The 27,241-nt window shown below is 45.0% G+C and overlaps 1 non-coding gene and 1 pseudogene across 1 annotated transcript; both read left to right on the top strand.

Moving 5' to 3' along the window:
- The first annotated feature begins 3,156 nt into the window (after window positions 1–3,156).
- LOC128923176 (5.8S ribosomal RNA) lies at window positions 3,157–3,335 on the top strand. Its single transcript, XR_008472211.1, has one exon. It is a non-coding gene; the product is annotated as a 5.8S ribosomal RNA (ribosomal RNA).
- A 451-nt stretch (window positions 3,336–3,786) lies between these two features.
- LOC128923419 (large subunit ribosomal RNA) lies at window positions 3,787–7,434 on the top strand (annotated as a pseudogene).
- The last annotated feature ends 19,807 nt before the right edge of the window (window positions 7,435–27,241 follow it).

Raw genomic sequence — 27,241 nt, 5'->3', positions numbered from 1 at the left:
TATAAATGAGAGCAAAAAAATGTATTCCTGGTTTGATACAGTTGGTTTAAATAGAAATAATTTTGTTAATAATGAAATGTTATTAATTGAGATTATTCTTCTATACCTAACATAATGTAGTCGTTTTTTTTTTTTTTAATTTAACTTTTTTTGGGGTTTGTTCTTCTATTCACATAAAATATATGTGGGTAAAGAATAAAATTCAATAAAGTTAAATATTTATATTATTACGCTCGAATACTTTCATATCATATATGAAATAAAATGAAAAATAATTGAATTGAAATTATTAATTTCAAATCAAAAGAAAAACGTATATACTCTTAAAAAAAGATATATACACTATATGCATTGAAATAAAGTAAAATGTATAAAAAATGATATTATTTGAAAGTTTAACAAATACAAGAAGAAACATCGTCCTTACATTAATAATTATATTATATATGTATAGAGAACGAAAATTCTTTCTCACGATAAGATACAATATCTCAAAGTCCGAATAAGACCGCAATAAATAATACAATAATATGAAATTTAAATGAAATGAAGTAAATTTTTTAATCGATCATAGTAGAAGAACTTTCATAATTATTTATTGTCGCGATTTCGTTCTTCTTTGCATTTTGTATATGTCGTGTACTTAATTTTCAAATATTGAAAATATCATTATAAAAATTTATATAGTATAAAAAATATTATTCTGGTTGATCCTGCCAGTAGTAATATGCTTGTCTCAAAGATTAAGCCATGCATGTCTAAGTACAAACAAATTAAAAGTGAAACCGCAAAAGGCTCATTATATCAGTTATGGTTCCATAGATCGTTAACAGTTACTTGGATAACTGTGGTAATTCTAGAGCTAATACATGCAAAATAAACACGGACCTTTTGGAACGTGTGCTTTTATTAGGCTAAAACCAAGCGATCGTAAGATCGTTATATTGGTTGAACTCTAGATAACTTGCAGATGGTATGGTCTCGTACCGACGACAGATCTTTCAAATGTCTGCCCTATCAACTTTTGATGGTAGTATCTAGGACTACCATGGTTGCAACGGGTAACGGGGAATCAGGGTTCGATTCCGGAGAGGGAGCCTGAGAAACGGCTACCACATCTAAGGAAGGCAGCAGGCGCGTAAATTACCCACTCCCAGTTCGGGGAGGTAGTGACGAAAAATAACAATACAGGACTCATATCCGAGGCCCTGTAATTGGAATGAGTACACTTTAAATCCTTTAACAAGGACCTATTGGAGGGCAAGTCTAGTGCCAGCAGCCGCGGTAATTCCAGCTCCAATAGCGTATATTAAAGTTGTTGCGGTTAAAACGTTCGTAGTTGAATTTGTGCTTCATACGGGTAGTACAGCTATAATTGTGGTATGTACATTACCCTATGTATGCAAGCGTATTACCGGTGGAGTTCTTATATGTAATTAATACAATGTATTTTTTATATATTCCTCCTATTTAAACCTGCTTCAGTGCTCTTCATCGAGTGTTGTTGTGGGCCGGTACAATTACTTTGAACAAATTAGAGTGCTTAAAGCAGGCTCCAAATGCCTGAATATTTTGTGCATGGAATAATGAAATAAGACCTCTGTTCTACTTTCATTGGTTTTTAGATCAAGAGGTAATGATTAATAGAAGCAGTTTGGGGGCATTAGTATTACGACGCGAGAGGTGAAATTCTTGGACCGTCGTAAGACTAACTTAAGCGAAAGCATTTGCCAAAGATGTTTTCATTAATCAAGAACGAAAGTTAGAGGTTCGAAGGCGATCAGATACCGCCCTAGTTCTAACCATAAACGATGCCAGCTAGCAATTGGGTGTAGCTACTACTATGGCTCTCTCAGTCGCTTCCCGGGAAACCAAAGCTTTTGGGCTCCGGGGGAAGTATGGTTGCAAAGCTGAAACTTAAAGGAATTGACGGAAGGGCACCACCAGGAGTGGAGCCTGCGGCTTAATTTGACTCAACACGGGAAACTTACCAGGTCCGAACATAAGCGTGTAAGACAGATTGATAGCTCTTTCTCGAATCTATGGGTGGTGGTGCATGGCCGTTCTTAGTTCGTGGAGTGATTTGTCTGGTTAATTACGATAATATATTAAATAGATGCTTTCAGGATTATGGTGTTGAAGCTTATATAGCCTTCATTCATGAGTTCATCTTGAATGTGCAAGTGTTTGAATGTGTTTATATAAGTGGAGCCGTACCTGTTGGTTTGTCCCATTATAAGGACACTAGCTTCTTAAATGGACAAATTGCGTCTAGCAGTAACGAGCAATAACAGGTCTGTGATGCCCTTAGATGTCCTGGGCTGCACGCGCGCTACAATGAAAGTATCAACGTGTATTTCCTAGACCGAGAGGTCCGGGTAAACCGCTGAACCACTTTCATGCTTGGGATTGTGAACTGAAACTGTTCACATGAACTTGGAATTCACAGTAAGTGTGAGTCATTAACTCGCATTGATTACGTCCCTGCCCTTTGTACACACCTCCCGTCGCTACTACCGATTGAATTATTTAGTGAGGTCTCCGGACGTGATCACTGTGACGCCTTGTGTTTCACGGTTGTTTCGCAAAAGTTGACCGAACTTGATTATTTAGAGGAAGTAAAAGTCGTAACAAGGTTTCCGTAGGTGAACCTGCGGAAGGATCATTATTGTGTTCCTATCCGTAAATATTATAAAAAAAAAACAAACAAACAAAAAAAGAATAAAAAAGAAAAATTATTTTCTTCTTTTTCTTTTCATTCATTTATTTGAATGTTTTTCTTTTTTTGCTTTTTTTTTACTCCTTATATTGTAGTATAATGAAAATTATATCGCATACATTGTATTTGAACGCAACAAACCTTTAAACATATATAGTTGTACTTATTATTTATAAAAATAATATAAATGATAAGTTAATTTGTTCTCATTAACGTGTAATTCCTTAAAAATTTATAGTAATCAAATAAAATGTAATAAAAAAGGAATTACTGTTTTTGTTGGACTAAGACATGCGCAACTTGTAAATGTTTGGGTTGAAAATTACAATCTATTGAAAGATGTTTTAAAATAATTTATATAATATACGAAAACGAAATGTTATTCTTTCAATAAATTAAAAACTCTTGACGTTAAATTAAAATAAACAAAAAATTATCACTCTAAGCGGTGGATCACTCGGCTCATGGGTCGATGAAGAACGCAGCTAACTGTGCGTCATCGTGTGAACTGCAGGACACATGAACATCGACATTTTGAACGCATATTGCAGTCCATGCTGTTATGTACTTTTTTTAATTTTAAAGTGCTGCTGGGACTACATATGGTTGAGGGTTGTAAGACTATGCTAAATTAGTTGCTTATTCTTTTAGTCAATTAAAAGAATTTAAGCACATGGTATATTACTGGATTGTATTTTTCAATCCATAATATTAATAGCATAAAAAGAAATATAGAAAATATATTCTTGAACACCTCATATTTGAACGAAATTTTATAATAAATAAGAATCTTAGTATTCCCAAAAACAATAAAATTTCAATATTATTTCAAATAATATATACATTTAGAGGAACGTCTAGCATAAAATATTATTTTATTCTAGGATTGCCTTTAAACGTAAAAAAGCAAGAAAATAATATTGTTGTTATAATGAAAAGTAGTACGTACGGGATGAAAAGATTGAATATTTATTATTAAGAAAATTATTGGCGTTAAGAAATAATTATGTATGTTTCTTTAAAATAGCAAAAAGCTAAAATATAAAATAAATATAACTATTTTTATACAACCTCAACTCATATGGGACTACCCCCTGAATTTAAGCATATTAATGAGGGGAGGAAAAGAAACTAACAAGGATTTTCTTAGTAGCGGCGAGCGAAAAGAAAATAGTTCAGCACTAAGTCACTTTGCCTATATGGCAAATGTGAGATGCAGTGTATGGAATATCTTAATATCTAGTATGAGAAATTAACGATTTAAGTCCTTCTTAAATGAGGCCATTTACCCATAGATGGTGCCAGGCCCGTATAACGTTAATGATTATATATATATATATTTGGCGTAGGAACCGCTTTAAGCGATTATAGCCGAATCCACCAGAGCGCGCCACTCATTCCTCCTTTTTGCTTTTTGGCGCCAACTGGAAACACCAAGTGAAGGCAGGTCACTTTGCACTTGGTCTTTCCACCGGAGTGGAGGTCGTCCTCTTCCGCGGCTTCCTCCAGCGGGTACTGCATCGAATACTTTCAGAGCTGGAGTGTTTTCTTCCATCCGTACAACATGACCTAGCCAGCGTAGCCGTTGTCTTTTTATTCGCTGAACTATGTCAATGTCGTCGTATAAATCGTACAGCTCATCGTTCCATCGTCCGCGGTATTCGCCGTTGCCAATGTTTAGAGGACCATAAATCTTGCGCAAAACCTTTCTCTCGAAAACTCCTAGTGCCGTCTCATCGGATGTTGACATCGTCCACGCTTCAGCGCCATACATCAGGACGGGAATAATGAGCGACTTATAGAGTTTGATTTTGGTTCGTCGAGGGAGGACTTTACGTTTCAATTGCCTACTCAGTCCAAAGTAGCACCTGTTGGCAAGAGTGATTCTGCGTTGGATTTCAAGGCTGACATTGTTGGTGTTGTTAATGCTGGTTCCCAGATAAACAAAATTATCTACAACTTCAAAGTTATGACTATCAACAGTGACGTGGGAGCCAAGACGCGAGTGCGCTGACTGTTTGTTTGATGACAGGAGATATTTCGTCTTGTCCTCATTCACCACCAGACCCATACGCTTCGCTTCTTTATCTAGTCTGGAAAACGCAGAACAAACGTCGCGGTTGTTGCTTCCGATGATATCAATATCATCGGCATACGCCAGGAGCTGTACACTCTTGTAGAAGATTGTACCGTTAATGATTACTAGAAAGATATTTCCAAAGAGTCGTGTTGCTTGATAGTGCAGCACTAAGTGGGTGGTAAACTCCATCTAAAACTAAATATAACCATGAGACCGATAGTAAACAAGTACCGTGAGGGAAAGTTGAAAAGAACTCTGAATAGAGAGTTAAATAGTACGTGAAACTGCTTAGAGGTTAAGCCCGATGAACCTGAATATCCATTATGAAAAATTCATCATTATAACTGTGATATTTATAATGTTATAGTAATAGTGTGCATTTTTTTCATATAAGGACATTGTAATCTATTAACATAATAAAATATTTATCAAAAGATCATTGGTGTTAAGTTTATTCAAATTAATTTGCTTTTAGCTTATTAACATAGAATAAATACTGATGATTTGATAAAGTGTTGATAGATTTTACATATATAATGCTTAAATTCTTTTGAATTTTACAATAATATTATTATCATTGATTTTAATATTAATTGTATGCATTTATATGATTAACAATGCGAAAGATTCAGGATACCTTCGGGACCCGTCTTGAAACACGGACCAAGGAGTCTAACATATGTGCAAGTCATTGGGTTATATTAAACCTAATGGCGAAATTAACTTAACTTTTATATAATGGGATTAATTTTTAGTGAAATATTTTACTATTAATTCAATCCCGGGGCGTTCCATATAGTTATGTATAATGATAATTTATTATTATTTATACCTCTAACTGGAGCGTACCTTGAGCATATATGCTGTGACCCGAAAGATGGTGAACTATACTTGATCAGGTTGAAGTCAGGGGAAACCCTGATGGAAGACCGAAACAGTTCTGACGTGCAAATCGATTGTCAGAATTGAGTATAGGGGCGAAAGACCAATCGAACCATCAAGTAGCTGGTTCCCTCCGAAGTTTCCCTCAGGATAGCTGGTGCATTAAAATATTATGAAAAATAATCTTATCTGGTAAAGCGAATGATTAGAGGCCTTAGGGTCGAAACGACCTTAACCTATTCTCAAACTTTAAATGGGTAAGAACGTCACCTTTCTTGATATGAAGGTTGAGGTTATGATATAATGTGCCCAGTGGGCCACTTTTGGTAAGCAGAACTGGCGCTGTGGGATGAACCAAACGTAATGTTACGGTGCCCAAATTAACAACTCATGCAGATACCATGAAAGGCGTTGGTTGCTTAAAACAGCAGGACGGTGGACATGGAAGTCGTAATCCGCTAAGGAGTGTGTAACAACTCACCTGCCGAAGCAACTAGCCCTTAAAATGGATGGCGCTAAAGTTGTATACCTATACATTACCGCTAAAGTACATGATTTATAATACAATTTCGGTTGGATTATAAATTTTGAAACTTTAGTGAGTAGGAGGGTACAATGGTGTGCTTAGAAGTGTTTGGCGTAAGCCTGCATGGAGCCGCCATTGGTACAGATCTTGGTGGTAGTAGCAAATAATCGAATGAGACCTTGGAGGACTGAAGTGGAGAAGGGTTTCGTGTGAACAGTGGTTGATCACGAGTTAGTCGGTCCTAAGTTCAAGGCGAAAGCCGAAAATTTTCAAGTTTTAATGAATTGTTGAGAATATATTATTATGTTTTCTTCATAGTAATTAAACACTTGAATAATTTTGAACGAAAGGGAATACGGTTCCAATTCCGTAACCTGTTGAGTATCCGTTTGTTATTAAAAATGGGCCTTGTGCTCATCCTGGCAACAGGAACGACCATAAAGAAGCCGTCGAGAGGTATCGGAAGAGTTTTCTTTTCTGTTTTATAGTCGTACTACCATGGAAGTCTTTCGAAGAGAGATATGGTAGATGGACTAGAAGAGCATGACATTTACTGTTGTGGCGATATTTTCTCCTCGGACCTTGAAAATTTATGGTGGGGTTACGCAAACTTCTCAACAGGCCGTACCAATATCCGCAGCTGGTCTCCAAGGTGAAGAGTCTCTAGTCGATAGAATAATGTAGGTAAGGGAAGTCGGCAAATTAGATCCGTAACTTCGGGATAAGGATTGGCTCTGAAGATTGAGATAGTCGGGCTTCATTGGGAAGCAATCCATGGTTTATGTACTCGTTCTGGGTAAATAGAGAATTTCGGTTCTTGTTCCCCGGATAGTAGTTACGTAGCCAATTGTGGAACTTTCTTGCTAAAATTTTATAAGAATTATATCGCAAGATATATATTCTTATTTAATTATAACGATTATCAATTAACAATCAATTCAGAACTGGCACGGACTTGGGGAATCCGACTGTCTAATTAAAACAAAGCATTGTGATGGCCCTAACGGGTGTTGACACAATGTGATTTCTGCCCAGTGCTCTGAATGTCAAAGTGAAGAAATTCAAGTAAGCGCGTGTAAACGGCGGGAGTAACTATGACTCTCTTAAGGTAGCCAAATGCCTCGTCATCTAATTAGTGACGCGCATGAATGGATTAACGAGATTCCTACTGTCCCTATCTACTCCTCACCAAGGTGGTTAGTGTGTCCATTCCACACGCCAATTGGTACTGAATAATGCTTTGCATTTTTCGGGGCGCTGATCATCGCATTGATTTGATCCGCTGTGCTTTTGAGCACCGTGAGGTAAGGCCGTCGTCGGCAGGTACTCACGTTAATATTGGCTTTAGATGTCCCTATCTACTCATTCGTTAGTTGGCTTTCGACGCGGATAGACGTGCGTGCGCATCGTTGTGATTTTGGTGAGTTTTTCTTGGCGAGTGGTTTTTGCGATTTTTCCGTATTCTCTTTTGTGCGGTCATTTGTTTACGCGGTGTGTTATTGGCACCGTTATTGCCTGGCGTGGGTAGGTAGTGTTGTTGTTGCTACGGTCGCGTGTGGATTTGTGTGACTGCACATTGTTGTGCATTCTCCGCATTTTTGTGCGCGCGTGGTTGCGGTTTTTCGGTACGGGCGTGTGTTTTGTACAGTTTTGGTAGACTGTACAGTGCGTATTGGGTAAGTACAACATTGTTGTTATCTAAAGTAGCGTGGGTATCCACATAGTTGTTGTTGGTGGGCTGTCGCACAGTTTCAGTGGTTTACCGTGTTGTTGGTATTCCTGCTGGCTGGATTGCCTACCAGTGAGTGCTGTGCTGAGCGCCTGGCGTTCAGTTGCGCTTGTTTCGGGTTTGCCCGTACAGTTGTGCCCAAAGGGTGCCTGGGGCTGTCCCAGTGCTGAGGTCGCTGACTGTTGCGTCGACTGCGGTCGTAGCAGAGTGCTGTTAAGCCCACAGTGCGGTTGGTACAGTGCCACAGCGGTTGACTCGCGATTGTTACGGGGACATTGATCTGTCCGGCGGTCTTTTTGAGTAGCCTTTTCAGGCCTTTGGCTGGGTTGTGGGCTGTGCCCTCGCGAGAGCGCATTAACCGACTGCTTGGGTGGTGACTGCTACAGAGCGAGTACACGTGTGAGTCAGCGTCTTCAGTGCGTTCAGTTGCACGCGCCTGGAGAGCAGCTGTTTCGGGTTTTACCTGAGCAGGTAGCTTCTGCGCCAGTGTTCGCCGGCGTAACAGCCTGCCTGGGGGTAGGCCGAAGGTGGGAATGGCTCCACAACGGAGGAGGAGGGTTAAGTCCCTCGCTGAAAGCGACGGGTCGGGCCCCATAACTGTGATGGTGGAAACGTCGTCGGGTGACGAGGAGGTGAGGCCACCGGTGAGGTCTCCGCCGCGGAGGAGGGCGCGTTTGGGGTCGCCTCTGTTGGTGAAATCGGAGAACAGTGGGAGTGAGAGCGGTAGCGGAATAGGTGGCACCGCTGAAAAAGCGGTTGCTCACCCCGCAGTTTCGGGTGCTGCTAAGCCGGCCGAGAGCGGCGGTAACAGCGGCACTGGGAAGGGCGTCGCGGATAAGGGCGTCGCAGATAAGGCCTTCGCGAAGAAGGGTGTAGCAAAAAAGAGCGTCGCGAAGGAGGGATCGACGAAAGTCAGCTCGGCGAAGGAGGGAGGGAAACGTGAGGGTGTAGTTAATGGGGGTGTGGTTGGGGGAGGCGCTATCAGCCATGTCGCGGCCATGAAGGCAGTGACGGCTGAATTAAATGCCTTGGTGTTTGGGGTGAAGGACTTTGAGGTCACTACCGCGAAGGGGCTGATGGAGCTTGCCTCGAAGTACGAGGCGCTCCTGATGACGGTAGTAACCGAGAATGCCCATCTTCGCGGTCAGGTTGACGCTCTAAGGGGGGGTTGTGGGGGATATATTGCCCAACCGAAGAGGTCGGTTGGGGGGTTGGCTCCGGCTGAGTCGGTGCGTGCGCCTCCAGCACCTGTGTTGGAGGCGATTGCTCCGGCATTGCCGAAGCCCGTGGAGACGTGGTCGGTGGTTGTGCGCAGCAAGGCCCCGACGACTTCCTCTAAGGAAGTCATAAAGAAGGTGGTGAAAGAGGTGGGACCTTCCCTCGGAGTGCGAGTGCACGAGGTGAAGCCAATTAAGTGTGGTGGGGTGGTTATTCGCACCCCCTCTGTTTTAGAGAGGGAAAAGGTGGCGAATAATGCCAAATTCGGGGAGGTGGGATTGGATGTGACTGTGAACCGGAAGTTGGGTCCGCGGGTTGTGGTTCAGGGGGTTCACACCGAAATCTCCCATGATGACTTCATGGAGGAGCTCTTTCGGTTGAACCTCCAGGACGTCAACCCTGAGGCACGAAAGCCGGATGTGCGGATGGTCAGTCGGCCCTGGAAGGTAGCCGCTGATGGTAGCACCAACGTTGTCCTTGAGGGTTCGGACAAATCAATGTCCGCCCTCTTGGAAGCGGGACGGTGCTACATAAAGTGGTTTTCCTTCAGGGTTCGACCGGATACCCCTGTTGCTGGCTGCTTCCGGTGTATGGGTTTTGACCATAGAGTGGCTGAGTGTAGGGCCAAATCAGATGTCTGTAGGAGGTGCGGTCAGGAAGGCCACAGAGCTGCCGGTTGCGTCAATGCACCCCATTGTCGCAACTGTGCATTTAAGGGTAGGCCAGCTGGGCATCTTATGATGTCCGCTGTCTGCCCCATATACTGTGGTGTTGTTGAGCGCGCCCTCGCCAGACACTGATGGGGGGTATCTTTCAGCTAAATTGTCAGGATCGTATGCCGTGATGTGTGAGTTGGGGGGTTGTATGCTTGAGGGTGGGTGCGGCATTGCCTTACTCCAGGAGCCCTACACCACCAATGGTGTGGTTCGGGGTCTTCCTGGGGTTTTCAGGGTCTTTACGGACCTTGGGGGTAATGCCGCAATTGTTGTGACGGATCCAAACTACGATTGCGTAGTGTTGGATTCGTCGCAACAGGGGGTGTGTGTTTCAGTAGAGGGGGAGTTCGGTAGAATGATTGTCGCTAGTTTGTATTGCAAATTTAGCGAGCCCCTAGAGCCCTACCTGGGCTACATGGATAAGCTACTACTACTGGGGAGTAGTAGCCCATTTATCCTAGGGTTGGATGCAAATGCCTCGTCCTCGATGTGGTTTAGTAAGGTATCCAGACATTCGTCTGGATATCAAAGCCACATCCGAGGCGAGGTATTGAGTGAATGGGTGGTGGCTAAGAGCCTCCACATTTTGAATGAGCCGAGTGAATGGTTTACGTTTGAGGGGCCTAGGGGCATGAGTGATATCGACGTAACGTTAATGAATGAGGCAGCAAGGAGAGCGTTTGATGTCAGTTGGGAGATTAGGGGAGGGTGGGGATTGAATTTGTATCAAATTATGGTCTCTCCGCAATCCCCACCCTCGGCGTACGTGGGTCCATTGTGGCGATGGCGTACCTCTGGTACTGACTGGAACCAATATGGACAGAATGTAAGGGAAGCGGTATTGGAAATACCGCTTAGTGAGTTTGAGGAACTGGGGGTGGACGAGCAAATTGCTCGGCTGTATGAGTTGGTGTGGTGTGTTAATGATAGGGTTTTCAGGAAGTATGAAAGTTCTAGGATTAGGAAAATTAAGTGGTGGACGAATGAGTTAACCTTGAAGAGGAGGGCTGTCCGGCGGTTGAGACGAAAGTTTCAGCGTGCTCGGCGGTCCAATTCGGATAGGTTATCCCAGATCAGATATGATTTTAGTTGTGCGGTTAGAGAGTATAAGGATATGCTTGTGAGGATTAAAGAAGAGGAATGGAGGAGCTTTATTGGGGAGAATAGGGACGACCCCTGGGGGCAGGTCTACAGGATCTGCAGGGGTCGTAAGAGGGAGGATATCACCTCTCTCCGCGTTGGTGACTCTGTGTTATCAACGTGGAGAGAGTGTGCGGAGGTTCTGTTAGGAGCGTTCTTTCCCAGGGCTGAGGTTCAGGCACCTCAAGCACAAGAGGTACCTGTTCCTCCACTAGAAGATGAGGAGTTGGGATACGCCTTTGGCCTGGTTAGGTCTAAACGGTCCCCAGGTTTTGATGGTTTGAACGGAGAGATGTGCAAAAGCTTGTGGAAGTTCATTCCGGAATACTTGGAGGCCATTTATAACAAGTGCGTGTGGGAGGGATATTTTCCACGTGAGTGGAAAAGTGCCAGGGTCGTCCCTCTCCTGAAGTCCCCTGATAAGATCAGGAGTGATCCTCGTTCTTATCGGGGCATCAGCCTTCTTCCGGTGCTTGGAAAAGTACTGGAGAGGGTTATGGTGGAACGACTTCAGGAGCTAACGCGGGGTATGTGGTCGGATAGGCAGTATGGGTTTAGGAAAGGACGCAGTGTGGAAGATGCGTGGATGTATGTGCAGAATGTTGTTAGGGAGAATGTCAACAAGTATGTCCTCGGCATATTTGTTGACTTCTAGGGGGCATTCGATTATCTGATCTGGGATCGAGTGATAGAACGGTTAGAGGAACTTGGCTGTCCGGAAATTAGTCTCTGGCGAAGCTACTTTTCGGACAGAAAAGCCTCTATCGTTGGAATGAATGGGAGTGTGGAGATTGGAGTGGCTCGTGGCTGTCCGCAGGGGTCCATCTGTGGTCCATATATATGGAACCTCATGATGGACTCTCTGCTTGGGCAGCTCGAACCACTCTGTAAGTGTTGTGCGTATGCGGACGACCTTCTTCTCCTTGTTGAAGGTCGCTCAAGGCGTGAGTTGGATCGGGTGGGAGGACAATTTTTGGAAATTGTCCACAACTGGGGGATAAGTGTGGGTGTAGACATCTCGATGGACAAAACGGTGACAATGCTTTTAAAAGGCAGACTGTCACCGGGGCGTCCACCGGTTGTCCGAGTGAATGGGGTCGGCATCAGGTATGTGACGCAAGTCAAGTACCTGGGGTTGACCATGAGTGAAAGAATGTGTTTTACTCCACACTTGGTGAGTGTTAAGGTGCGACTGCAGGCGGTCGTAGGTAAGGTTATGCGCGTTTTACGGAGTGATTGGGGCCTCGGACGTCGTGCTGTTCGCACCATATACCGCGGCTTATTTGTGGCCTGTGCCACTTATGGAGCTGCTGTATGGTGGCGAACTGTCACGACGGTCTTCGGTCGCCGAAAGCTCCTCTCCGTCCAGCGCTGCATGATGCTCGCCTGTCTGCCTGTATGTCGCACCGTTTCTACGGATGCGTTGCAGGTGTTACTAGGTGCGCCCCCTCTTGACCTGGTTGTCATGCAGCGTGCTGTATCATTCAGGTTAAGAAGGGGTCTGAGTGTGTCATTGCTGCGGAATGATTTGATTTCCGATGATGATGTGGAGAGGGAGGGATATCTAGGGAGCAAGAGGCTTCTAGATGATAGGGTCAGGTGTAGGTGGCAAGACCGTTGGGACAGTAGTCTCAATGGTCGGGTGACTTATGAGTACATCCGGGACGTTAGGTATGTAGAAGGAAACCCAGACTTCAGATTCTGTCTAAGTCTGGGTTTCCTGCTTACGGGGCATGGGCCTCTTAATGCATTCTTGCATAAGAGGCACCTTGCAGATAGTCCAGAGTGTATGTGTGGGGCGCGTGTTGAGGATTGGGTGCATGTTATAGCGGAATGCCCGATGTACTCAGACATTAGGGACCTTGGGGGTATGGGGATTAGTTGGACTGATGGACGGATAGATGTTAGTGGTGTGATCTCCACTAGTCGGAATGCCGAACAGTTAGGGTCGTTTGAAAGATTTGCGCGCGTGTTGTTCAGGCGGCGAAGACAATTGGCTGAAGACCGGGGTTAGCTTCTGGTGTGAAAGGTGTATGAATTGGATGAGAGAATGGGATTCAATCCCTGGTCACCAGTCCAGAGCTGTATGGAAGCTCAACTGGTAGTAGTTTCGGCTACGAGGTCTGACCGGAGACTTAATTCTGGTACCACGGGGAGCAGGAGCCCTTGGAGTTCGCTCCAACCTGCTCATGCGGACTGGCCCCTCGGGGAGTATCGTGGTGGTTGTGGTTCAATACCCAAATGCGGGGAGAGTGACTTTGGTCACTCAATGTGGAGTTGCATTGCAACCGGGTGCCGGACCCAAAGTACGGCAGAGGTTTTAGATAGGCCTCGAACCCCACCAAGGTGGTACCTGTTCCTCCACTAGAAGATGAGGAGTTGGGATACGCCTTTGGCCTGGTTAGGTCTAAACGGTCCCCAGGTTTTGATGGTTTGAACGGAGAGATGTGCAAAAGCTTGTGGAAGTTCATTCCGGAATACTTGGAGGCCATTTATAACAAGTGCGTGTGGGAGGGATATTTTCCACGTGAGAGGAAAAGTGCCAGGGTCGTCCCTCTCCTGAAGTCCCCTGATAAGATCAGGAGTGATCCTCGTTCTTATCGGGGCATCAGCCTTCTTCCGGTGCTTGGAAAAGTACTGGAGAGGGTTATGGTGGAACGACTTCAGGAGCTAACGCGGGGTATGTGGTCGGATAGGCAGTATGGGTTTAGGAAAGGACGCAGTGTGGAAGATGCGTGGATGTATGTGCAGAATGTTGTTAGGGAGAATGTCAACAAGTATGTCCTCGGCATATTTGTTGACTTCAAGGGGGCATTCGATTATCTGATCTGGGATCGAGTGATAGAACGGTTAGAGGAACTTGGCTGTCCGGAAATTAGTCTCTGGCGAAGCTACTTTTCGGACAGAAAAGCCTCTATCGTTGGAATGAATGGGAGTGTGGAGATTGGAGTGGCTCGTGGCTGTCCGCAGGGGTCCATCTGTGGTCCATATATATGGAACCTCATGATGGACTCTCTGCTTGGGCAGCTCGAACCACTCTGTAAGTGTTGTGCGTATGCGGACGACCTTCTTCTCCTTGTTGAAGGTCGCTCAAGGCGTGAGTTGGATCGGGTGGGAGGACAATTTTTGGAAATTGTCCACAACTGGGGGATAAGTGTGGGTGTAGACATCTCGATGGACAAAACGGTGACAATGCTTTTAAAAGGCAGACTGTCACCGGGGCGTCCACCGGTTGTCCGAGTGAATGGGGTCGGCATCAGGTATGTGACGCAAGTCAAGTACCTGGGGTTGACCATGAGTGAAAGAATGTGTTTTACTCCACACTTGGTGAGTGTTAAGGTGCGACTGCAGGCGGTCGTAGGTAAGGTTATGCGCGTTTTACGGAGTGATTGGGGCCTCGGACGTCATGCTGTTCGCACCATATACCGCGGCTTATTTGTGGCCTGTGCCACTTATGGAGCTGCTGTATGGTGGCGAACTGTCACGACGGTCTTCGGTCGCCGAAAGCTCCTCTCCGTCCAGCGCTGCATGATGCTCGCCTGTCTGCCTGTATGTCGCACCGTTTCTACGGATGCGTTGCAGGTGTTACTAGGTGCGCCCCCTCTTGACCTGGTTGTCATGCAGCGTGCTGTATCATTCAGGTTAAGAAGGGGTCTGAGTGTGTCATTGCTGCGGAATGATTTGATTTCCGATGATGATGTGGAGAGGGAGGGATATCTAGGGAGCAAGAGGCTTCTAGATGATAGGGTCAGGTGTAGGTGGCAAGACCGTTGGGACAGTAGTCTCAATGGTCGGGTGACTTATGAGTACATCCGGGACGTTAGGTATGTAGAAGGAAACCCAGACTTCAGATTCTGTCTAAGTCTGGGTTTCCTGCTTACGGGGCATGGGCCTCTTAATGCATTCTTGCATAAGAGGCACCTTGCAGATAGTCCAGAGTGTATGTGTGGGGCGCGTGTTGAGGATTGGGTGCATGTTATAGCGGAATGCCCGATGTACTCAGACATTAAGGACCTTGGGGGTATGGGGATTAGTTGGACTGATGGACGGATAGATGTTAGTGGTGTGATCTCCACTAGTCGGAATGCCGAACAGTTAGGGTCGTTTGAAAGATTTGCGCGCGTGTTGTTCAGGCGGCGAAGACAATTGGCTGAAGACCGGGGTTAGCTTCTGGTGTGAAAGGTGTATGAATTGGATGAGAGAATGGGATTCAATTCCTGGTCACCAGTCCAGAGCTGTATGGAAGCTCAACTGGTAGTAGTTTCGGCTACGAGGTCTGACCGGAGACATAATTCTGGTACCACGGGGAGCAGAGGTTTTAGATAGGCCTCGAACCCCACCAAGGTGGTTAGTGTGTCCATTCCACACGCCAATTGGTACCGAATAATGCATTGCATTTTCGAGGCGCTGATCATCGCATTGATTTGATCCGCTGTGCTTTTGAGCACCGTGGAGTAAGGCCGTCGTCGGCAGGTACCCACGTTAATCCCACCGGACGTTGTCCCTATCTACTGATTCGATTGTAGAATTTCAGATTGTTCAGACGTGTTTTCGTTTCTGTGCGTTTTCTGTGTCGTGAATTTTGTGTGAATTGGTGTTTTTTGTGTGGGAGCCCTCAGCATTGGATGTAAGTACATTCATTTTGAGTATTTGTGTATTAGTTTGTGATTTGTGGTAGTTTTTTAGCGCATTTGCATACATATTTACGCATTAGTATATTAATATATACGTGTGTGTATATATGTGTGTTTTTCATAAAAAATTTTCATTTTCAATATATGTTCGATTGTATGTGTAGATAAAGTTTGTCAGTACGTGTATACTTTTTCTGTAGTTGGCTTTGTGTATTTTTACATTACTGCAAGTGTTTGAATATATATACAATTGTATGTATATTTTCTCATTTGTTAGTTTGTGTGTGCATATCATAGCTGGCTTTTGAAAATTTTTACATTGCGGCAGGTGTTTATTTATATACGTGTAGTTGAGTGTGAAAAGAAAATTTGTTTGAGCAAGTGTTTTTTGTGTGACGTAATTTGTTTTTCGTTTGTTGTTTTTTGAGCACAGGTGTTTTTTGAGCACAGGTGATTTCGTGCACAGGTGTTTTTGAGCATAGGTGTTTTCGAGCACAGGTGTTTTTGAGCACAGTTGTTTTCGAGCACAGTTGTTTTCGAGCACAGGTGTTTTCGAGCACAGGTGTTTTTGAGCACAGTAGTTTTATGTGTGTAGGCGCGTGTTAGGTAGTACCTTTTGGGGTTTACGTGGTTTACCCACATTGTTAGCGTGGGTGCTGACTCTAATAGAGTCTCAGTGTTTTCTGTGTTTGTTGTTTTTCTGCTTTTTGGTTTTTCTGCCAGTGAGTGTTGTGTCGAGTGTCTGGTACTGAGTTGCCACTTGTTTCCGGGGGGATTGGGCAGGTTTTGCTCAAAGGGTACCGGTGTCTGTCCGAGTGTTGAAGGTGCTGATTTTTGTTTAGACTGCGTTCGTAGCTGTTAACCTTAGACCTACAGTGCGATTTGGTTCAGCTCCACATCGGTTGGCTTGGAGCCGTTACGGGGACTTTGTTCTGTCCGGCGGTTTATTGGGTGACCAGTTCCAGACCGTTGGCTGGAGTTGTGGGTTGTGACCTTGCGATATCGCAATAATCGACTGCTTAGGTGGTAGCAGCTACTGGACGATTCTATTCTTATAGTTAGTTCCTTCAGTGCGTTCAGTCACACGTGTCTTGAGAGCAGCTGTTCCAAGTCTTGTCTGGTCGAGTGGCTTCTGTGCCAGTGTTTTGCCGGCGGATCAGCCTGCCTGGTGAAAGGCCGGAAGTAGAAATGCTTCCCTCACGGAGGAGAAGGGCTAAGCACCCTGCTGGGAATGAGGGGAAAGAGCTAGCGTTAGCAGTGGAGACCTCGTCGGCTGATGAAGGTACTGGACCTTCGGTTGGGTCCCCGCCGCGTAGGAAGGTTAGGATAGGATCGCCATCGTTGGTGATGTTAGGGGATGGGAGTAGTTGTGCTGATATGGGTGACACCGCTGAAGAAGTGGTTGTCCACCCTATTGTTAGCAAGCGTGGAGGTGTAGTGAGGATTAAGGGGAAGAAGCGCATTAAGGGTACTACTGCAAAGGAGTGTCCTGTTAGCGCTGTTAAGGAGGGTGGAGAAAATGGTGGTGTGGTTGGGGGAGGCGCTATCAGCCATGTTGCTGCCATGAAGGCAGTGACGGCGGAATTAAACGCATTGGTGTTTGGGGTTAAAGACTTTGAGGTCACTACTGCGAAGGGGCTGATGGAGCTTGCCTCGAAGTACGAGGCGCTTCTGATGACGGTAGTAACCGAGAATGCCCATCTTCGCGGTCAGGTTGACGCTCTCAGGGGGGGTTGTGGGGGATCTATTCCCCAATCGAAGAGGTCGGTTGTGGGTTTGGCTCCGGCTGAGTCGGTGCGTGCGCCTCCAGCGCCAGTGTTGGAGGCGATTGCTCCGGCATTGCCGAAGCCGGTTGAGACTTGGTCGGTGGTGGTGAGGAGCAAGGCCCCTACCACCTCCTCTAAGGAGGTGATTAAGAAGGTCGTGAAGGAGGTGGGACCTTCCCTCGGAGTGCGTGTACACGAGGTGAAGCCGATTAAGGGTGGTGGGGTGGTTATTCGCACCCCCTCTGTTTTAGAGAGGGAAAAGGTGGCGAATAATGCCAAGTTCGGGGAGGTGGGGTTGGATGTGAGTGTGAACCGGAAGTTGGGTCCGCGGGTTGTGGTTCAGGGGGTTCACACCGAAATCTCCCATGATGACTTCATGGAGGAGCTCTTTCGGTTGAACCTCCAGGACGTCAACCCTGAGGCACGAAAGCCGGATGTGCGGATGGTCAGTCGGCCCTGGAAGGTGGCTGCTGATGGTAGCACCAACGTTGTCCTTGAGGGGTCGGACAAATTAATGTCCGCCCTTTTGGAGGCGGGAAGGTGCTACATAAAGTGGTTCTCCTTCAGGGTTCGACCGGATAGCCCAGTTGCTGGCTGCTTCCGGTGTATGGGTTTTGACCATAGAGTGGCTGAGTGTAGGGCCAAATCAGATGTTTATAGGCGGTGCGGTCAAGAAGGACATAGAGCTGCCGGTTGTGGTAACGCCCCCCATTGTCGCAACTGTGCATTTAAGGGTAGGCCAGCTGGGCATCTTACGATGTCAGCTGTCTGCAAGATTTACTGTGGCGTTGTTGAGCGTGCCCTCTCCAGACACTGATGGGGGGGATTTTTCAGCTTAATTGTCAGTGGTCGTATGCCGTTATGTGTGAGTTGGGGGGTTGTATGATTGAGGGGGGGTGTGGCATTGCCTTACTTCAGGAGCCTTACGCCACCAATGGTGTGGTTCGGGGTCTTCCTGGAGGTTTTAGGGTCTTTACGGACCTTGGGGTTAATGCTGCAATAGTTGTGAATGATTCCGGCTACGATTGTGTAGTCTTGGATTCGTCACAACAGGGGGTGTGTGTGTCTATAGAGGGGGAGTTCGGTAGAATGATTGTCGCTAGTTTGTATTGCAAATTTAGCGAGCACCTAGAGCCCTACCTGGGCTATATGGATAAGTTACTACTTCTGGCGAGTGGTAGCCCATTAGTCCTAGGGTTGGATGCGAATGCCTCGTCCTCGATGTGGTTTAGTAAGGTATCCAGACATTCGTCTGGATATCAAAGCCACGTTCGAGGCGAGGTAATGAATGAATGGGTGTTGGCTAAGGGCCTTCACATTCTGAATGAGCCGAGTGAGTGGTATACGTTTGATGGGCCTAGGGGTGTGAGTGATATTGACGTGACGCTTATGAATGAGGCAGCAAGTAGAGTGTTTGATTTTAAGTGGGAGGTTAGAGGAGGGTGGGGTCTGAGTGATCATAATTTGATCCAAATTGTGGTTGCTCCTCGTTCCCCTCCTTTGGTGTGTGTGAGTCCATTGCGCGAAGGCGTACTTCTGGTATTGACTGGAACCGATATGGACAGAGTGTAAGGGAAGCGGTGTTAGAAATACCGCTTAGAGTGTTTGATGATCTGGAGGTGGATGAGCAAATTGCTCGGCTGTGTGAGTAGATTTTGTGAGGGATATTTTCCACGTGAGTGTTAAAGTGCCAGGGTTGTTCCTCTCCTGAAGTCTCCTGATAAGATCAGGAGTGATCCTCGTTCTTATCGGGGCATCAGTCTCCTTCCAGTGCTTGGAAAAGTGCTGGAAAGAGTTATGGTGGAACGGCTTCAGGAGCTAACGCGGGATTTGAGGTCGAATAGGCAGTATGGGTTCAGGAAAGGACGCAGTGTAGAAGATGCCTGGATGTATGTTCAGAATGCTGTGAGGGAGAATACCAACAAATATGTCCTTGGCATATTTGTTGACTTCAAGGGGGCGTTTGATTACCTAATCTGGGATCGTGTGATTCAACGGCTAGAGGAACTTGACTGTTCGGAAATTAGTCTCTGGCGGAACTTCTTTTCGGACAGGAAAGCCTATATCTTTGGTATGAATGGGAGTGTGGAGATTGGAGTTGTTCGTGGCTGCCCGCAGGGATCCATCTGTGGTCCATATATTTGGAACCTCATGATGGACTCATTGCTTGGGCAGCTCGAACCACTCTGCAGGTGTTGTGCGTATGCGGATGACCTACTTCTTTTGGTCGAAGGCTGTTCGAGGTCTGAGATTGAAAGGGTAGGAGGGCAATTGTTGGAGATTGCTCATAATTGGGGTGTGGGTGTGGGGGTTGAGATATCGATGGATAAAACGGTGACAATGCTCTTAAAGGGTAGACTGTCACCGGGGCGTCCACCGGTTGTCCGTGTGAATGGGGTCAGCATCAGGTATGTGACGCAAGTCAAATATCTGGGGTTGACCATGAGTGAAATAATGTGTTTTACTCTACACTTAGTGAATGTGAAGCGGAGGCTGCAGGCGATTGTTGGTAGTGTCAGGCGCGTTTTACGGAGTGATTGGGGTCTCGGGCGTCGTGCTGTTCGCTCCATATATCGAGGTTTGTTTGTGGCCTGTGCCACTTATGGATCTCCTATATGGTGGAAGGTGGCTACGATGGTTTCGGGTCGTCGAAAACTTCTTTCTATACAGCGTTGCATGATGCTTGCCTGTTTGCCTGTATGTCGCACCGTTTCTACGGATGCGTTGCAGGTTTTATTGGGTGTGCCCCCTCTTGCCCTGATTGTTTTACAGCGTGCTGTTTCTTTCAGGTTGAGGAGGGGTTTGAGTGTGTTATTGCTGCGGAATGAATGGATTTCTGACGATGATGTGGAGAGGTTGGGATATCTAGGAAGCAAGAGGCTTCTAGATGACAGGGTTAGGAGTAGGTGAGTACATTCGGGATGTTGGGTTTGTTGGGGAAAACCCAGATTTCAGATTCTGTCTGAGTCTGGGTTTCCTACTTACGGGGCATGGGCCTTTGAATGCTTTTTTGCATCAGAGGCGCCTCTCTGATGGAATGGAATGTATGTGTGGGGCGCGTGTTGAGGATTGGGTGCATGTTATTGCTGAATGCCCGATGTACTCGTACATTAGGGACCTTGGGGGTATGGGGATTAGTTGGACTGATGGACGGTTAGATGTTAGTGGTGTGATCTCCTCTAGTTGGGATGCCGAACGATTAGAATTATTTGGTGTGTTTGCGCGTGAGGTGTTTAAGCGGCGAAGACAATTAGCTGGAAACTAAGTATAGTTTCTTTGTGTGAATGGTGTGTGTATTGTGTGTGTATTGGATGAGAGAATGGGGTCCAACCCCTGGTCACCAGTCCAGAGCAGTATGGAAGCTCAACTGGTAGTAGTTTCAACTACGAGGTCTGACCGGAGACTTAATTCTGGTACCACGGGGAGTAGGAGCCCTTGGAGTTCGCTCCAACCTACTCGTGCGGACTGGCCCCTCGGGGAGTATCGTGGTGGTTGTGGTTTAATACCCGAATGCGGGGAGAGTGATATTTGTCACTCAATGTGGAGTTGCATTGCAACCGGGTGCCGGACCCAAAGTACGGCAGAGGTTTTAGATAGGCCTCGAACCTCACCAAGGTGGTTAGTGTGTCCATTCCACACGCCAATTGGTACTAAATAATGCATTGCATTTTTCGGGGCGCTGATCATCGCATTGATTTGATCCGCTGTGCTTTTGAGCACCGTGAGGTAAGGCCGTCGTCGGCAGGTACTCACGTTAATATTGGCTTTAGATGTCCCTATCTACTGAGACGTGTTTTCGTTTCTGTGCGTTTTCTGTGTCGTGAATTTTGTGTGAATTGGTGTTTTTTGTTGGAAAGAGGGAGCCCTCAGCATTGGATGTAAGTACATTCATTTTGAGTATTTGTGTATTAGTTTGTGATTTGTGGTAGTTTTTTAGCGCATTTGCATACATATTTACGCATTAGTATATTAATATATACGTGTGTGTATATATGTGTATTGTATGTGTAGATAAAGTTTGTCAGTACGTGTATACTTTTTCTGTAGTTGTCTTTGTGTATTTTTACATTACTGCAAGTGTTTGAATATATATACAATTGTATGTATATTTTCTCATTTGTTAGTTTGTGTGTGCATATCATAGCTGGCTTTTGAAAATTTTTACATTGCGGCAGGTGTTTATTTATATACGTGTAGTTGAGTGTATTTGTGGAAATTTGAATTTGTTTTTGTGAAAAGAAAATTTGTTTGAGCAAGTGTTTTTTGTGTGACGTAATTTGTTTTTCGTTTGTTTTTTTTTAAGCACAGGTTTTTTTTTTTTTTTTTTATAGTAGGGGGAAGCATCGAAAGCCGGAGTGCGGAACTTTAATCCGCTAAATCTAACCTACTCCCAACACAAGACTCTCCCACGGAACCACCGGATTAAGTATTACTTCGTGGGAGTGACTAGACTTTTTAAGTCTCCTCTATAATACGGACTGACTGACGCCTAATCTGTTCTAAATGTCTAAGTTCTGTTGCGTTGCTAACAGCTTTCCATTTATCGGGAGACTGACACATGAGTGCAGTCAAATTTTCCACCATTAAACTACCTCCTAGGGCAATTTTAAGCCTATCTCTTGTACTTAAAAATCGGGGGCACTCGAAAAATATGTGTTCACAGTCTTCTATGGACTCTGTACACATCGGACAATACGGACTAGTGTCATGACGGAATTTATATAGGTAGCTTCTGAAGCATCCGTGACCACTTAATAATTGGGTCAAGTGGAAATCAAGGTCCCCATGTTGTCTATTTATCCACGAATGGATGTCAGGTATGAGTCTGTGGGTCCACCGTCCTTTAGTTGAAGTTTCCCACCGCTGCTGCCACATTGTTATGCTCTTATTTCTCTCGTCTCTCTTTTTGGTTTCTGTTATTTCTGAGAGTTCGTTTAATCTTGCGAATTCGTCACCCTGGATGTCTATGGGCGGTATACTTGCCAGTACTTCAGCCGCTTCGCTGGATATAGTGCGGAAAGCACTTATTACTCTTATTGCTGAGAGTCGATGTACAACATTTATTGGTTTTGCATACGCTTTTATGTCTAGCGCCTGGACCCATATTGGGGCCGCATATAATATTACGGAGCTCATGGCTTTTGCAATTAAAAAACGCCGGCTGGAACGCACGCAGCCTCTATTTGCCATCATTCTTGATAAGGCGTTATAAATCTTATTTGCTTTATTTGCCGTGTACGCCAAGTGTTCCTTGAATTTAAGCTTAGAGTCTAATATTACCCCTAAATACTTTAACTTTGGCTGTGAAATAATCGCACAATCTCCAATAGTTATGGTTATTTTTTCCTCAAGTTTCCTGGTACTTATAAGCAATACTTCTGTTTTGTGCTCCGCCAGTTCCAAGCTCATGGAAGAGAACCATTGGCGCAGACCATTTATACACTCATTACATTTGTTCTGAAGGTCACCGAGCTGTTTAGATACTGCTACCACAACAAGATCGTCCGCGTATGCAACTAGTTTTACATTTTTTGGTTGTTGTTTTCTCAGCACACCGTCATACACGAGGTTCCATAAGAGCGGACCTAAAACAGAGCCTTGTGGGACTCCACTAGAAATAGAGTAGCTCTTAGTTCCTTCGTCGGTGTCGAAGATCAATCTTCTGTTTTCAAAATAGCTCATAATAATATTTATCAAGTATTTGGGGGCGCGTATTGTATATAATGCTTTGAATATATTTGCCCACTTTGCTGAGTTGAACGCATTCTTTACATCCAGGGTAATCAGCGCACAATATTCTTTTGTACCACCTTTCCACCTTTTGCCACTTACTGCACATTTTGCAGTGTCAACGACTTCTCTTAGCGCGTCGATAGTGGATCTCTTTTTTATGAAGCCGTATTGTCTCTCTGATAGTCCTCCGGCTTCCTGGATTGCAAGCTCCAAGCGGTTTCTTATTATGTTTTCGTACACTTTCCCTATTGTGTCGAGCATACACAGAGGTCGGTACGATGATGGTTCTTCAGGTGGTTTCTTTGGTTTTGGAAGTAAAACCAGACGCTGAACTTTCCAGGGGTCGGGGAACACCCCTTCTTTTATACATGCGTTGTACATTTTAGTAAACAGGGTGGGATTTGAAGTTATGGCTACCTTGAGGGCTCTATTTGGTATACCATCTAATCCTGGCGCTTTGTTGTTTTTAATTTTTTTCGCTATAGCCAATAGTTCTTCTTCCGTAACTAAAAGGGGTGACTCTGTAATATCGTTTCGGTCAGCTCTGGGAATCGGTTCGTGTGTCGGAAATAGTGCTTCGACAACTTTCTTCATGAACAGGCCGCTTTTAGGTTGTTGCGATTTATTTTTGAACTTCGACATACATATTTTGTATGCAGTTCCCCAGGGATCAATATTTGCTTCCTCGCAGAGCTTTTCAAAGCAGGACTTTTTGCTGCGGGATATGGCTGACTTCAAGAGCTTCTTATGTCTTTTAAATGTTTCTCTAAGGATACCTTCGTTTTCTCTACCCTGGTGGCGCTGTAGGTTACGTCTAGCTGAGTGACAAAGCTTCCTTAACGTGGCAATTTCATCATTCCACCAATATACTGGACGTCGTTTGTTGTGATATTTTGTCCTTCGCATTGTTGCGTCGCATGCTGCGACCAGCTGTCTCCGCAATGCGGTTACCAAGTGGGTGGCGTCTTCGTCAGGTGCCTTTACTGCACTTCAGACTATCTCGAAAACATCAGCATCGAACCCGTTTTGCTTCCAGCTACGTTTCTGAGAAGTGTTTCCTCTCAGGGGTTCCATTTCTCGGAATACTAAGACTTCAGCAATGATAGCCATGTGATCACTATTTGTGAACATGTCTGACACCTCCCACTTCATGTGTCTGCTAAGTGCGTCATTTACAAACATAAGGTCTATTATAGAACCTTTATTACCTTTCTGATATGTGTTTTTTGTACCGCTATTTATTAACGTAAGGCTAGTTTGACTCAAAAACTCTAAAATTAAGCGCCCACGATGGTTTGTACTTCTGCTGCCCCAAGCAGTAGACCATGCATTAAAATCACCTGCTATTATTATAGGCGTTTTGCCTCTAATTTCCAGAGACAGCTCAAGGAGAAAGTTTTCAAATTCCATGGTTGATGCGCTGGGGCGAGCATAGCAGCTTACAAAATAAATACCAGATATATTCACCCATGTGAAGCCAATTTGAGCTCCTCTGGAGCATGAGGTGATAGGTTTTCCTTTGCAGGACCATATCGCCGCCTTCCCACTTATGTCCGTGATCCAAGTGTTTTCCGAGCGCTGAGTATATTGTACGCTCAATAAAGCAATATCGATATTATTCTCAAACAGCGTCTGTTTTAGCAGTTCTTGTGCTGCAGCGCAATGATTTAAATTTAGCTGCAAAATCTTCATTTTCGCAGTGATTTGGACATTTCTATGTACTTGGGGCAAGTCGTGCTCAAGACTGAGTGATCTCCTTTGCAAAGCATGCAGCTTGGAGCGTTAGTGCATATCTTTGCAACGTGACCCCCATTTCCACATCGTGTGCAGAGGGAAGACCTGTCAATCGGGTTGCAGCATGTTCGTGCCATGTGACCTAGTTGGAAACACCTAAAACATCGAGGAATAGGGGCATATTCCCTAAGGCGACAAATTGACCACCCAATCTTAATTTTGCCAAGCTTCAGTGCCGTTTTGGCATCCTGAGCACGAAGGCACACCAGAGCTATTTGTGTGCCGCTACGCGTTTTTCGAATATTTTTAATATTTGATTTCCCTATGTCTTGGAATCCGCACTCCTTTTGCAATGCTTCGCAAATTTCTTCAGGAGTGGTAATTTCATCCAAGTCCTTACATACTATAGTAACGTTGTGGGTCTTAGGCTGTATTACGGCCATTTCTCCGACCACTTTCTCTAGGGCATTTTGAAAAGTTTCCGCTCTTTTATCCGCTTGGTTTTTTAGCTCAAGTAACAGGTCTCCTCTAAGTGTTTTCCTAATGTATGTCACATTCGAACCCAATTCTTCGAGCTCGCTATTGCTTTTTATTTTACGCAGGATATCAGCATAAGAAGCTCCCTCTTTTTTTCTTAAAATGATAGCGTCTGGTTTCAGCCTTATTTTTTTCTCTATTGGCCTCCTCTTCTTTACCACGTCCACCCATTTTTCACCTGCGCTGGATTCATTTCCAGAGGTATATGCCTGTGGTAATTTCACGGCCTCGCTGTATGTTGCCTGTGATTTTTCGATTATATTTTTAGGCTTCTTAGTTGGTGGTAATTGGCCTTGTAACTCCCGCAGTCTTTTTGGGGTATTTGCCTCTTTACTAATATGTACTTTCTCTACCATAGTTTTTTTCAAAACACTATCATTTTTCTCTGCTTTGTTATACAGACTCACTATGCTGCTTACTACATCGCGCATGGCTTGGTTAATATGCCTTTGGCCAGACATGATATTTTCCAACTCTTTAATTTTGTTACCAAGTCTACTGAGAACACTTGCAGTTTCACCGATCTGCGATTTCTGATTTTTGTCCCCGCTGTTAGTTTTATCGGCATTGTCGCAGTTCTTTGCTGATCCAGCCGCGGTGGATACCTCCTTGCTGACGTTTGGGGGCGTTCTCATAATTTTGGAGTTCCTCCTAAAAGGATTCTCCGGTGTTCGCCCAACACCATTTTCAGAGGCCATACCTCAGTAAACAAAATGGTTGGAAACACCTGTCAATAGGTACGTTCAGTCCCTAACGCTAAAACTCTGCTTATATTTCCAATGGTTGGCAACGCCAAAACCAAAGGAGAAAAGAAAACAAAAAAGGGGATCAGCTGATCTAGCAAAACAAAACGGCAAAATAAATTATGAGCACGTTTTTTGTCTTAATCGCTGATAGGGGAAATAATGTTTGTTTTTTACAATTTGCCGCGAAAAAATAACAGGCAAGTGAAAATTAATTTTAATAAAAAAGAAATTTCTACTTATCTATTCCTGTAGGTATGGTGTCCGGTCAAAGTTTACCAGTTTTCCGAGAAACTTCTAGCAAAACTAATGTTGTTGATGTGAAAAACTAGGAGAATCGTACAAAACCCCAGGACCTCACACAAAAAACGTCCACTTCACTTCACTTCTAAACGCTGTGTTTTGAGCACAGGTGTTTTCGTGCACAGGTGTTTTTGAGCATAGGTGTTTTTGAGCACAGGTGTTTTCGAGCACAGGTGTTTTCGAGCACAGGTGTTTTTGAGCACAGTAGTTTTGTGTGTGTAGGCGCGTGTTAGGTAGTACCTTTTGGGGTTTACGTGGTTTACCCACATTGTTAGCGTGGGTGCTGACTCTCATAGAGTCTCAGTGTTTTCTGTGTTTGTTGTTTTTCTGGTTTTTGGTTTTTCTGCCAGTGAGTGTTGTGTCGAGTGTCTGGTACTGAGTTGCCACTTGTTTCCGGGAGGATTGGGCAGGTTTTGCTCAAAGGGTACCGGTGTCTGTCCGAGTGTTGAAGGTGCTGATTTTTGTTTAGACTGCGTTCGTAGCTGTTAACCTTAGACCTACAGTGCGATTTGGTTCAGCCCCACATCGGTTGGCTTGGAGCCGTTACGGGGACTTTGTTCTGTCCGGCGGTCTTTTTGAGTAGCCTTTCCAGACCTTTGGCTGGGTTGTGGGCTGTGCCCTCGCGAGAGCGCATTAACCGACTGCTTGGGTGGTGACTGCTACAGAGCGAGTATACGTGTGAGTCAGCGTCTTCAGTGCGTTCAGTTACACGCGCCTGGAGAGCAGCTGTTTCGGGTTTTACCTGAGCAGGTAGCTTCTGCGCCAGTGTTCGCCGGCGTAA

The sequence above is a fragment of the Zeugodacus cucurbitae genome, chromosome X (genome assembly GCF_028554725.1).
Source record: "Zeugodacus cucurbitae isolate PBARC_wt_2022May chromosome X, idZeuCucr1.2, whole genome shotgun sequence".
Classification (NCBI taxonomy): Eukaryota; Metazoa; Arthropoda; class Insecta; order Diptera; family Tephritidae; genus Zeugodacus; species Zeugodacus cucurbitae.
The sequence above is the reverse complement of the archived record's forward strand: the minus strand, read 5'-3'. Positions and strand labels throughout refer to the sequence as shown.